Consider the following 12,519-nt stretch of genomic DNA (forward strand, 5'->3'; position numbering starts at 1 on the left):
TTGGTTATCAGCAGCCGTGCCAAAAGGCTCACAATAGCTTATAGCTCCAGCCCCAGGGAATCCAAAGCCCTCGTCTGATGCCTCGTCAGACAACCACACTCACACGCACATACCCACACACAGACACACTAGCTATGCATGATCCAGTGTAAAATAAATACTCAAAACTCCAGGAGAGGACCTGGGATAGCAAGAGAGGAAATGGCATTATTGAAATGAAGTGAAGGAAGCTTAAACTTGTACGCGAGAAAAGCATAAGGAAATGTTTAGTCTACCTGGGATACATTACCCAACACTCAACGCAAAAGAAGCACTTGGCAGAATGACCCACGGTACAAGATATAGTGAGGTTTACTCATTTTTGTTACCAAGAAAATCACGCAAATGTGGCTGTTTGTTTACAGAACATTGCTTTTGGGAGGACGACTTGCACATTGCACCTGACTCTGAAATTAATTTCTCTACCTTGCTTTTCCTCTCTCTTCTTCCAGAGCAATAGGGCTGTTATTTGGCCAATTGAATTGTTATGATATTTTTTTCTTTTTTCTTTCTACTTATGGGGGAGGGGAGGTTTGCATGTGTTGCAGGTGTCTGAAGAGGCCAAAGGCGTTGATCCCAGGACCTGAAGTTGCAGGTGGTCATGAGCGGCCTGGTGGAGATGCTGGGAACTGAACTCGGGTCCTCTGGAAGAGCACCACCCGGCCTTAACCCCAGTCAATCTTTATTTTCTCTCAGGGACTCTCATCGTCTCCAGTCTCCACTCCTTTCATCTTGCTTTTGGATTGGATCAGATTTTCACAAGCTGACTTTTTCCTGGGTTGAGTACTCTTTTTTTTTTTTTTTAATCTTTTATTTTTGGGGGCAGGGATGAAACAGTGTTTCAAGACAGGATCTCAATGCATAGCTCTGGCTATCCTGGAACTCACTATGTAGACCAGGCTAGCCTCTAACTCATAGAGACTCAATTGCCTCTGTCTCCTGGGTGCTGGGATAAAGGCGTGTGCCACCACTCCCAGCAGTGACCTAGAAGGATGATGCTCCTCCAGTTGGACCATAAACTGTCCATGGGCTGCTTTCCCTCTATATTCCAGAAGAATCACTTTAGCTCTTTGTACCCTAGAGTGCCAAAAATAGGGATTCAATAAATTAAAGGATTATTTGGTTGTCTTTTCTGAGTGAGACAGGACTAGGGCCTCTCCTCTGCTTCTCTCCTTGGCTCTCTGGACTCCTCTGAAGCCTCGTTCCCACACACGGCCCAGCTGAAATAACAACACGGCTGGCTTGCACTTTGATAGAACCACACACACCCGAAAGTGTTTTCACAATCTCTTATCTCATTTCTTCCTCAGCAGAATCCTATGAGGTAAGGAGAGCAGAGACACTTGGTCTTGCTTGATAGATGGTGAACCAGAGGAAGAGCGAGGTTAAGTGACTTGCCCAGTCTCTCACCACTCCACTACATCTGCCAGAATTATCTTCCTCAAAATAAATATAAACATGTCATTCCCCTGCATAAACTCATCAACAGGACTCGGGCTGTCTACAGGGTAAAGTGCAAACTCCTTAGCAGGGCATGGTCCCTTCACATCCTGGCCCTGTGCTCCTCGGCAGCTCCGTCTTCCACTCCCCCAGCTCCTCGGAATCCCGCCAGTCCCCAGCCTCGTCCGCTTTCAAGACTGCAGGCCTCCAGACACATGGCTTTCTCTGCCTGGAATGTTCTTTGGATGTGAGATTCTTGTTGCCACCTCCCAGCCTAAGCAGATCTAATGTCTCTGCCTTCTTCAGGCACCTGCACACACACACACACAACCGTCTCTTATAGAAGCATTGATGGAGGAAAGTCATCTGTCTATGTGTTACTTTAAAGAAACTGCCTTGGGGGCTGGAGAAATGGCTCAGCGGTTAAGAGCACTGCCTGCTCTTCCAAAGGTCCTGAGTTCAATTCCCGGCAACCACATGGTGGCTCACAACCATCTGTAATGAGGTCTGGTGCCCTCCTCTGGCCTGTGGGCACACACACTGACAGAATATTGTATACATAATAAATAAATAAATATTAAAAAAAAAAAGAAACTGCCTTGGCCCTTTAATAGGACAGAAAATTAGGTAGGCGGAGTAGACAGAACAGAATTTTGGGAGAAAGAAAGCAGAGTCAGGCAGACACCTCAGGCAGTCGCCATAGCTCTCCTCTCTGAGACAGATGCAAGTTAAGATCTCTCCTGGTAAGCCACACCTCGTGGTGCTACACAGATTACTAAATATGGGTTAAAGCAAGATGTAAGAATTAGCCAATAAGAGGCTGAAACTAATGGGCCAGGCAGTGTTTAAAAGAATACAGTTTCCGTGTAATTATTTCGGGTAAAACTAGCCGGGTGGTGGGAAGTGGGCCTCCGCAGCTCCACACAACAAAGCATCCATCTTGTACTCCTTCACAGAGGTCAAATAAAAACTTGAGCATCGCCGGGCAGGGGGTGGTGCATGCCTTTAATCCCAGCACTCAGGAGGCAGAGGCAGGCGGATCTCTGTGAGTTCAGGACCAGCCTGGTCTACAAGAGCTAGTTCCAGGACAGGCTCCAAAGCTACAGAGAAACCCTGTCTCGAAAACAAAACAAAACAAAACAAAACAAACAAAAAATCCCTTGAACATCTATCTCCCACCTGGCTTGGCATGTGCCAGGTAAGTCACTCACTATTTATTTATCCTTTTTCTAGAGAGTCCATCTCACCATTACCTAGGCCTTGCTTCACACCCATCCTTCCACAGCCCCAGCCTCCCGAGTGCTGGGATTGCAGGTGTACACCATCATGCCAGGCATGTCAGCCACTTACTAGACAAACTAGCTTCATATAGACGTTCCCACCTTTTCCCGCTCTAGGCTTCTTTTCCCCCTTTCCCCTATTTTTCCCCTCAAACATGTCATATGATTTGCAGATGGTATTAAGTCTTTGAGTTTGCCTCTGCTAGAATGGGAGACTCTCACGGGCAGGGACTTTGGCTGGGTTTGCATGTTGAACAGGGTCTGGCACATAAACATGAAATGCTCTCCAAAGCATTCATTAGTGGGTGACAATGTAATTCAGAGGCAGAGCCCTTGCCTAGCAAGTGGTCCTAGGTTTAATGAAAGACTTTAAATGAACTGACTGACTGACAGACTGACTGACTGACTGACTGACTGACTGACAAGATGTTTGTTTTACTTATGGTTTCCACTACCATGTCAAAATACCATGACTGAAAGTAACCTGGGTAGAATGTTGTCTTAGTCAGTGTTCTATTGCTGTGAAGAGATGCCACGGCCCTGGAAACCCTTATAAAGGAAAACATTTCATTGGGGCTGGCTTACAGTTTAGAGGTTAAGTCCACTGTCACCATGAAGGGAAACATGGCGGCATGCAGGCAGACATGGTGCTGGGGAGTAGCTGAGAGTTCTATATCTGGATCTAAAGGGGAGGTGGAGAGAGAGAGGGGGAGAGACTGGGCCTGGCTTGAGCATTTGAATCCCCAAAGTCCACACCCCCCCCCCCGACACATTCACTTCCTCCAATAAGACTACACCTACTCCTGCAAGGCCACACCTCCTAATCCCTATCAAGTAATACCACTCCCTAATGACCAAGCATTCAAACCTATGAGACTCTGGGGCTATTCTTATTCAGACCACCACAGTGTTTATTTCACTTACACTTCCAGGTTGTAGTCCATCAATGAAGGAAGTCAGGCCAGGACCTCAAGCAGGGCAGGGACCTGGAGGCAGGAGCTGATGCAGAGGCCATGGAGGATGCTGATTCCTGGCTTGTGCCTCGTGGTTTTCTCAGCCTGCCTTCTTATAGAACCCAGCAACACAAACCCAGGGGTGTTCTTACCCACAATGAGCTGCCCAAACATCAATCACTAATTAAGAAAACACTCTACAGGCTTGCTTACAACCCAATCTTACAGAGACACTCTCTCAATCGAGATTCCTTCCTCTCAAGTTACGGCATCAATTAAGCAACTTCTGTTTTAGAATTATGGCCATCTACATAAAATACAGTCTCGGGCACAGACAGGAGAGAATGGATGGGACTATCGCAGCATAGAGGGGTTAAGTGTAGTAATGAAGAGAGAGGTGTGCACTATGTGAGCTGATAACACAGAAGACAGGAGCCAGGACCAAGATGGAGGCCAAGGCCGCAGACAGAGAGGTTGAGAGTCTGTGCAGAGATCTACTGAAAGGGGCCTTGGTCACCACATACCAGTCAAACACCTTCAGAAGAATGCTGGCATTTGGGAAGTCACAAGAGAAAATTTCATAGTCTGTTTAGGATGCATATGGGGTAGGATATAAAATCATAGGAGTCTGTTTATATCCGCAGAGAAAAGCAAGACAGCGTTGAGCAGAAAGGGGCTGCCTTCCCGTCATTCACGTGGGTTGGGATAGCTTTACCTTGACAGCGGCCTCTCTGCAATGGAAGCTGTTGGATGTGACTGACCCTGGTCTAGTGAGGACAGTCTGGAGTCAGGCCTCAACAAGGTCCGCAGGAACCCATCCTGATATGTTAGACCTGCTTCACCCTGGAGCTTCTAGACAAGCGCAGATTTGAGATGACTTCTTTTACAAAAGCCCCCCTCCCCTTTTTAACCCAACCTCTCCATTTATTTTTTTAGTTTGATTTCTCATAATTAGAGATATATGAATTGTGGTATTTGGTTTAATTTTTAGAAACTAATATTTTTTTTGCCTGCATGTATGTATATATACCACATGCGTGCCTGTTGCCTACACAGATTAGAAACATTAGATCTTTTGACACTGGAGTTATGGATGGTTGTAAGTCATCATGTGGATGCTGAGAACCACTACACCCAGGTTTTCTGCAAGTGTTCTTAACCTCTTAGCCATTTCTGCAGCTCTACCAAATACATATTTAAGATTTGTTTTTATTAATGGTGAGCAAGAGTGTGTGTGTGCATGTATGTGTGTGCCACCACATACTTACAGGTGATTGTGAAGCCAGATCTCTTAGACGTGGAGTTACAGATGGTCGTAAGCCACAGTATGGGTGCTGGGAACTGAACCCGGGTCCTCTGAAAGAGCAGCAGTGCTCTTAACCACTGAGCCACCTCTCCAGTTCCAGAAACTACATATATAGTCTTTTGACTGTTTCTAAGTATTTCATGAGTATCAAAGACTTTGCTAGAGAGCCCTTGCTACAAAGACTAGTAATTAACGCATGGCCATGGCTGTCACGGACTCTAAGCCTGATGGGAAAAGGGAGAGATTTGGTAGAGATCAAATACAGGAGCATGCAAAGGGCGCAGAGGGCAGACAAGGAAGGGGGTGCTTCCTTCCTCTGGAGAGAAAGGGAGAGAGAAGCACACACACAACATGTCTTAGGAGTCTCAAAAGTCCATGGAGCATGAACACTCTAGGTATAAGACTTGGAATCTGAACCAGGCTGGTGTGTTGAGGGAAAGCAGTTCAATATGGTGGGACCTGGAATGTGTCAGGAGTTGGGAACTTATTCAATAGGCCAGTGTGTCTCAAAGTGTGATTCAGCGAACACCTGCACCAGACTCTTTCCAAGTTTTCTTGTCCAGCTATATATCTGCTAAGATACAGAGCCTCAAGATGGACAGGAGAAGTGGGGAAGAGCGAGAATTCACGAAGCTCTCAGGGTGGTTCCAAGTTGCAAAGGAGGTGTGAGGATTGCTGACGTAAGCAATGCTTGGCTGTGCATGGATATTTTAATAAGAGAAACAATCAGGTTTATTTTCACCAAGACTTTTTCCTAGTCAGTAGTTCTGCCCATGACCCTCTAAGCTCCAGTGCTTACCGCAGCGAGGTGTGTAATATAAATGATTAAGTTAGGCAGTAGGTGTCAGAAACGCGGGGCGATGTGGGGACCGTGTCAAACCAGTCTCTAAAGGAAGCAACCTCAGCTCAGTTGATTGTTTTCTAGGAGGGAATTTCAGTCCAGTGCTATTCCTAGTAGCCTATTCATTTTTTCACAATGAACGGGTGGTGTTTGTACAACAGCCTAGGAGGATGGGGACAATGCTTTCATACCAAGACAAGTGCAGCCATGTTTACTGGGCATTATAAATTAAGGTCCCCTAAGCTTCAACTCTGTTGCTTTAAAGTCACCGACAGAGGGGCCCATTTACACAGCCCCACCCGTGGGAAAAAGGGGTAGGGGACTGTGCTCATGTTGCAAATCCTGGCAGTGCGGAGGCAGGCTAATCTTTAGGGGGTGGGACTCAAGGCAAGGTAATTAGGTTTGAGGTCCTAGGTCTTGGATGGGGCTGGGCTGATGCTGGCTTCTCGGGTGGGTGAGCTGTTGCGGCACAAGCTGATCCCTGGCCTCTTCTGCTTGTCATCAGTCTTTCTGCTTCTCGTCCATGGTGAAACACAGCTGTCTTGGACCTCCGGAACTATTAGCCAGACAAACCTCTTTCCTCATGAAACACCGAGCCTCTGGTAGTTTGTGGTACCAACACACAGTGGATTAAGAGAGTGGAGGTCAACCTTACTGCCTTACCTGTCATCTCTACTTACAAAGTGACCAGCTCTAGTTTGAATTTACCCTGTCCTTTGTGACTTAACTGTCAGGATCAAGAAGTAACCAGGCTCTGACAACATAAATGAAAATCTACTCTTTCCCCAAAAACAACATAAAACATCATGGTTTATGTCCCAAGAAACAAAAGGAGACAGTTTTCCATGGGGAATGTTTTTACATCGTGTAGCAAGAGTCCTCTGCACTTTGCAGCTTGAGCAAGTGGGTCCTCATTATCAAAGCTTTACTTCTCCCTAAGCCAGTGCTGGATTTCAGGGCCTGTTACTTGAAGCTCTCCAATTCTCACACGTTTTCAGTAAAGCTGGCTGAGAGTAACAAAAGTAAATGGACATGCAGTGACTTGCACAGATAAGTGGCGTGTTCTTGGAAAATTACAAGTCTGAAGACACATTCCCCGGGCTGATAAGGCACTTTCGCAGGGATCCAGGACCCAGGGTGCTTTTAGCTTTTGAGTGCATTCCTTGGACTTACAAAAATCATCCTCCATTTGTTACCTTGGGGTTGCAAAATGGATGTCTCACCTCCGGCTCCCATTTGCATCCCGTGTAAGAAGGAAAGGGGTGGGGGCAAAGGCTCCTGAAAAGCAAACCTGCTTCCATTTAATGCATTTTCTAGAGAGCTCCACATAGCAATTTTCCTGTTATTTTATTAACCAGATGTTACATCTAAACCCCAGGTGCAAAAAAGGCCAGGAAAGGGTGCCCTTCTGTTGGATCTATAGCTTCGATCCTAAATGTCCACCCAAAGCCCACATGTCATTTAGCATGCTGTCACCAGGGTTCCTATCTGTTGTATCATGAGTGCCATTTTTCCCTTTTATTGATGAATAATATTCCATTGTGCAAATATGTTGTATTTGTGTCTACAAAATGATGAACATTGGCTACTATGAACATTTGTCCTTTATGAATAATGTGGCTATAAACATGCATGCACATGTGTGACAGAAGTTTTTTTATTTTTTTCATCTCTGCCACAAAGCTGCCATGTAGCTGTCAGGCACCACCTTTTGTATGAATATATTCTTTTTAGCTTTCTTGGATATATACTTATGGCAGAATCATCATTTCATCTTTTAAAAACTGCCAAACTGTTTTCCAAAGAGGCGTCCCACATTTTATATGCCTATCATCAGTATAGACAGGGGTGGAGGCCCATGGTGACTCACCGTAGTGTGTGCTACAGAGCTCATGTGTTTTTCTGAGCATATGTTATACGTTGATACAAGGGTTTAAGAACACATATTCTGAACCTGGCGGTGATGGCACACACCTTTAATCCCAGCACTCGGGAGGCAGATACAGGCAGATCTCTGTGAGCTTGAGGCCAGCCTGGTTCCAGGACAGCCAGGACTGTTACACAGAGAAACCCCATCTTGAGAAAAAAAGCAAAAAAAAAAAACCAACAAAAAACCCAACAACAAAAACCCCATATTCTGTAATAGGGATAGGGTTCACACGTTCCATTTTTTTAAATCTTTTCCCCAGAAACAGGGTTTCTCTGTGTAGATCCACCTGCCTCTGCCACCAGAGTACTGGGATTAAAAGGCGGGTGCCACCACCACCCAGCTTCACACATTCTGTTTTTAAAATGAATGGACCAACAACCAAAAGAGGTAAACAGAAACACAAGCTTTTAGGTGTGGTAGCTGTTGTAACTTTTTCTTAAAAAAGAAGGTGGCACATGAGAGAAATATGCTTTAAAAAGGAGGTGGGAGATGGGCCTCTGGGTACAGGAACAGCAGAAGAGAAGAGAGAAGCAGAAAGAGGGGTGGGGGGAGACAGAGAGAAAGGAAGAGATAGGGAGAGAGAAAGGAGAGCTAGGTGGTGGGGCAGGGCCTTTTAAAAAGAGAACAAAAGGGAACTTAGTGAATGTGCACAGGAGGTGCTCTTGGTGGCCACAGCTGAGGACATACCCCGTCAGGACCCCAAGGGCAGGCCAGTGCAGATGCCTGAGTACTAACAGCAGTTCTACCCCCCCCCCCAGCCTTCCCCACCCCCTCCACCGAGTTAAGAATATTTTTCTGGTGTGTGTTCTGTCTCGTGACATGACAGCAGCTGCCTAAAACATCTCCACGTGTGGAGTCACTTTAAGTAAATTACTTCTTTACTTTAATTTTCCTTTCTTTTCTCTTTTTGATATAGCCTTCACTAATCTAGGACTGTCCGTGTAGACCAGGTTGGCCTCTACTCATAGAGAAACACTTGCCTCTGACTCTCTAGTGCTGGGACTAAAGATGTGCAACACCGGGCCGGGTTAACGGTTTCTGCTGTTGTTGTCAGTGGATCCTTGATGGAGATGGAGCTGCTGATTGTGAGTGGCCCTGTCCAGTAGGCTGCTGGGTCAACAGGAGAAGGGGAAGTTGGAATCTGTGTGAGGGCTGGACCACCATGACCTCCGCTCACGCAGCAGCCCCATTAGCACTGATACAGATTCATTCGGCTCCCAGGCTTCCAGCCCAGCTCTGGGGCTTCACCCTCCAGCCTTCTTGCTCCAGAGTTTTCAGCTTCTCAGACTGAGCAGTTCCTGGTCTTCTCAGGTCTCCCACTCACAGTCACCACGAACCCCCGCAGCCTCATAAATCTCCTCCTGTAATCACACAGACATTTCTCTAGATGCTGTTCTAGAGAGCCTTGACAAATACAGACAGATCGAGGGTCTGCTTGGTGTGGCTCATCTAGGGGCTCAGAAAAATACGGTTTTTTTTCCTCTAAAAATTAAAAACGACCAGTGTATAAATCTCCTCTTGTATTTGCGTCATTTACTGTCACTAAGGCCCTGTACAAACAGCAAATTCTTCCCACTGGGTTATGCGAGCCTTTTTAAAGTCACTTTAAAAACATGAACGATAAATACGTTTTCTTCAACAAATTCAACAGATGGCTGTGCCTCATGCAGTGACGAGGGGACCTTGGGGCGTGTCCCCCTTGCAGCGAGGCTATTGGGAAGATGGTGCTGCCTGTGGTCAGCGTGTATGCCATGTCAAGTTCCGGACTCACTCTGCTGTAGCTCATGTGTGATCTATTTCGGTGAGGCGCCAATCAGCTGAACTCAAACACTACTTGCTTCCCTATAAAGTCACCGTAATCATATGCTGCCTCACTAGTATAAAACTTAATTATTAGCTGTAAAACCCTCAGATCCCGAAAGGACAGGAGTGTTCTGGATTCAGCATTACATCACAACAGCCAGGGGAGGCCAAGATTCCCACCATAAATGTGCACAATAAAAACCAGCAACACGCACTTACATAAATAAGCCTTTCATTTATAAAATAGTAACTTCAGACTTCAGGCTTTCCTGAGTCGGTCAAAATCGGGCTCCTCTGTACGAGGCAGAGCCCACGTAATAGCACATGAAAACAAGATGGAGGCTTATTTCCTCTTCCTTTAAAACAAGCCAGATGGCTGACATCTTCCTGGTATCGGACATGCGCCCCCTTCCACCTCTCCCTGCAGCCGTGACTTTTACCTCTAAGGCCACAGCTAGGTTTTAGTAGGATCGCTGCAGTTCCCACCATCAAAGTCATGCTTTAGACGTTAAAGCAGGAAGAAGGGCAAAAGCAGAAGAGTCGGCGCTAATCAAGCGGCGCCTTGAAAATGAGGGAGCCCTGGGCCTTCCAGACGGCTCAGTGGGCACTGCGCAAGCCCAAGGACCCAAGTTCAAAAGGCCTCCCCCAAACTCCACATTCGCGTGTGCCCACAACCGGCAGGCCCTCCCAACAACAGACATACATCCCCCAAACGGACGGAAGCAGGTATGCCAAATGCAAGTTTTCCAGAATTTTTAATTAAAAAGAATAAAGAATTGTACATAGGAGATTCTAGGAGAGCTAGGGAAGTGGTGCAGTGTGTAAGAGCAATTGCTCTGCCATCACAAGTCCCTGAGTTCGAGTCCCCGGCATTCACATAAAAAGGATGCTTGTAGAAACAAGAGAGAAACGGCTTTGCCTCCCAGAATATTTAGGGTTTTCTTCAACCTTCTGCTCCTTCTGCTTTGGGATGTTGAGACAGTCTCAAGAAGGATGTGCTATAGTTGTGACAGATTGCTGTCATGGCAGCAAGTGGGGACTCTACTGCTTTGGGCACACCAGTGTGACCTGCATTTCGTGTCAGGCCTCAAGCTGGAAACAGTTGGCTCCCGCTTCAACTGACTCTCAACTTCTTTTCTGAAACCTTCAGGACGTCTCCTGCCATAAGCATTTCTTGCACCATTTGTCTGATTTAAGAGAGATTTATTTGGGGGGGTAACTTACAGGATCAGAAAACATTTTATTAACTAAAAATAATGCTGTATTTACTCAGTTAAAAATGAATTTAATAAAAAGTATCATCAAAAAATTGTAGAAGATTGAGCTGACTAGTTTTAGGTCAACTTGATACAAGTTAGAGTTATCTGAGAGAAGGGAATCTGTTTTGTTTTGGTTTTTTTGTGTTTTTTGTTTGTTTGTTTGTTTTGTTTTGTTTGTTTTTCGAGACAGGGTTTCTCTGTGGCTTTGGAGCCTCTCCTGGAACTAGCTATTGTAGACAAGGCTGGCCTCAAACTCACAGAGATCTGTCTGTCTCTGCCTCCTGAGTGCTGGGATAAAAGGCGTGCGCCACCACCGTCCAGCTGGAATTTTTTTAAATTTATTTTCTTAAAACAATCTTTTCTCATTTTACATATCAATTCCAGTTTCCTCCCCCGCCCCTCCTCCTCCTCCTCCTCCTCCTCTTCCTCCTGCTCCCTGAGATGGAATCTTGATTAAAAAACGGCCCAGCCCACTGTGGGTGGTGCCACTTCCTGGACCTGGGTCCTATAAGAAAGCAGGCTAAGCAAGCCACAGGGAGCAAGAGGGAAAGCAGCACTCTTTCATGGCCTCTGCATCAGCTTCTGCCTCCAGGTTCCAGCCCTGTCAGAGTTCCTGCCCCGACTCCCTTCAATGATGGACTATGATGTGGAACTGGAAGCCAAATAAACCCTTTCCTCCCCAGCTTGCTTTTGGTCATGGGGTTTTGTCACAGCGATAGTCAACCTAAAAAGACAAGGACTGTTTACTGCGTAGTGGCAGAGAGCTTGTCTAGCACATACAAAGCCTTGGTTTGATTCCGTCACAGCAACATAAACAATAAATAAGTTACATGCCTTGATTTTGTTTGCTCTGGTAGTTCAAACACCTGCGATAGTGCCTGGTACATAATTATATCAGAGAGATCAACACTCTAATAAATGAGTAAATATCTAAAGCCTCAAATAATTTTCTCCCTGTCCTTTCACTACCTCCCTCTCAAGACCCCCCTGAAGTCACATTCTTTTACTTCACAAAGTCACAGAATAAAGGAAAATGGTTTCAAAAGGGGGGAGTGTTAATATTAAAATTTTCTTTTAAAAAATATTTATTTGTTTATTTATTATGTATACAATATTCTGTCTGTGTGTATGCCTACAGTCCAGAAGAGGGCACCAGACCCCATTACAGATGGTTGTGAGCCACCATGTGGTTGCTGGGAATTGAACTCAGGACTTTTGGAAGAGCAGGCAGTGCTCTTAACCTCTGAGCCATCTCTACAGCCCTAATATTAAAATTTTCAACAAAGTATCTGTATTTTTTTTTTTTTTTTTGGTTTTTCGAGACAGGGTTTCTCTGTAGCTTTTGGAGCCTGTCCTGGAACTAGCTCTTGTAGACCAGGCTGGTCTCGAACTCACAGAGATCCGCCTGCCTCTGCCTCCCGAGTGCTGGGATTAAAGGCGTGCGCCACCACCGCCCGGCAAGTATCTGTATTTTTAAAGAAAGATTTGTTGATGAGTTAAAATGAAATATTGAAAAAAACTGGCAACACTAAAGTTGAAAACAATTGGATCAACAAACTTTCATCAAGAAATGGGACAGAAACTGAAAGTAGGATTGAAAAGTATTCTCAACAGGCATGGTGGTGCATGCCTTTAATCCCAGCACTCGGGAGGCAGAGACAGGAGGAT

The sequence above is a fragment of the Arvicola amphibius genome, chromosome 5, assembly GCF_903992535.2.
Source record: "Arvicola amphibius chromosome 5, mArvAmp1.2, whole genome shotgun sequence".
Lineage (NCBI taxonomy): Eukaryota > Metazoa > Chordata > Mammalia > Rodentia > Cricetidae > Arvicola > Arvicola amphibius.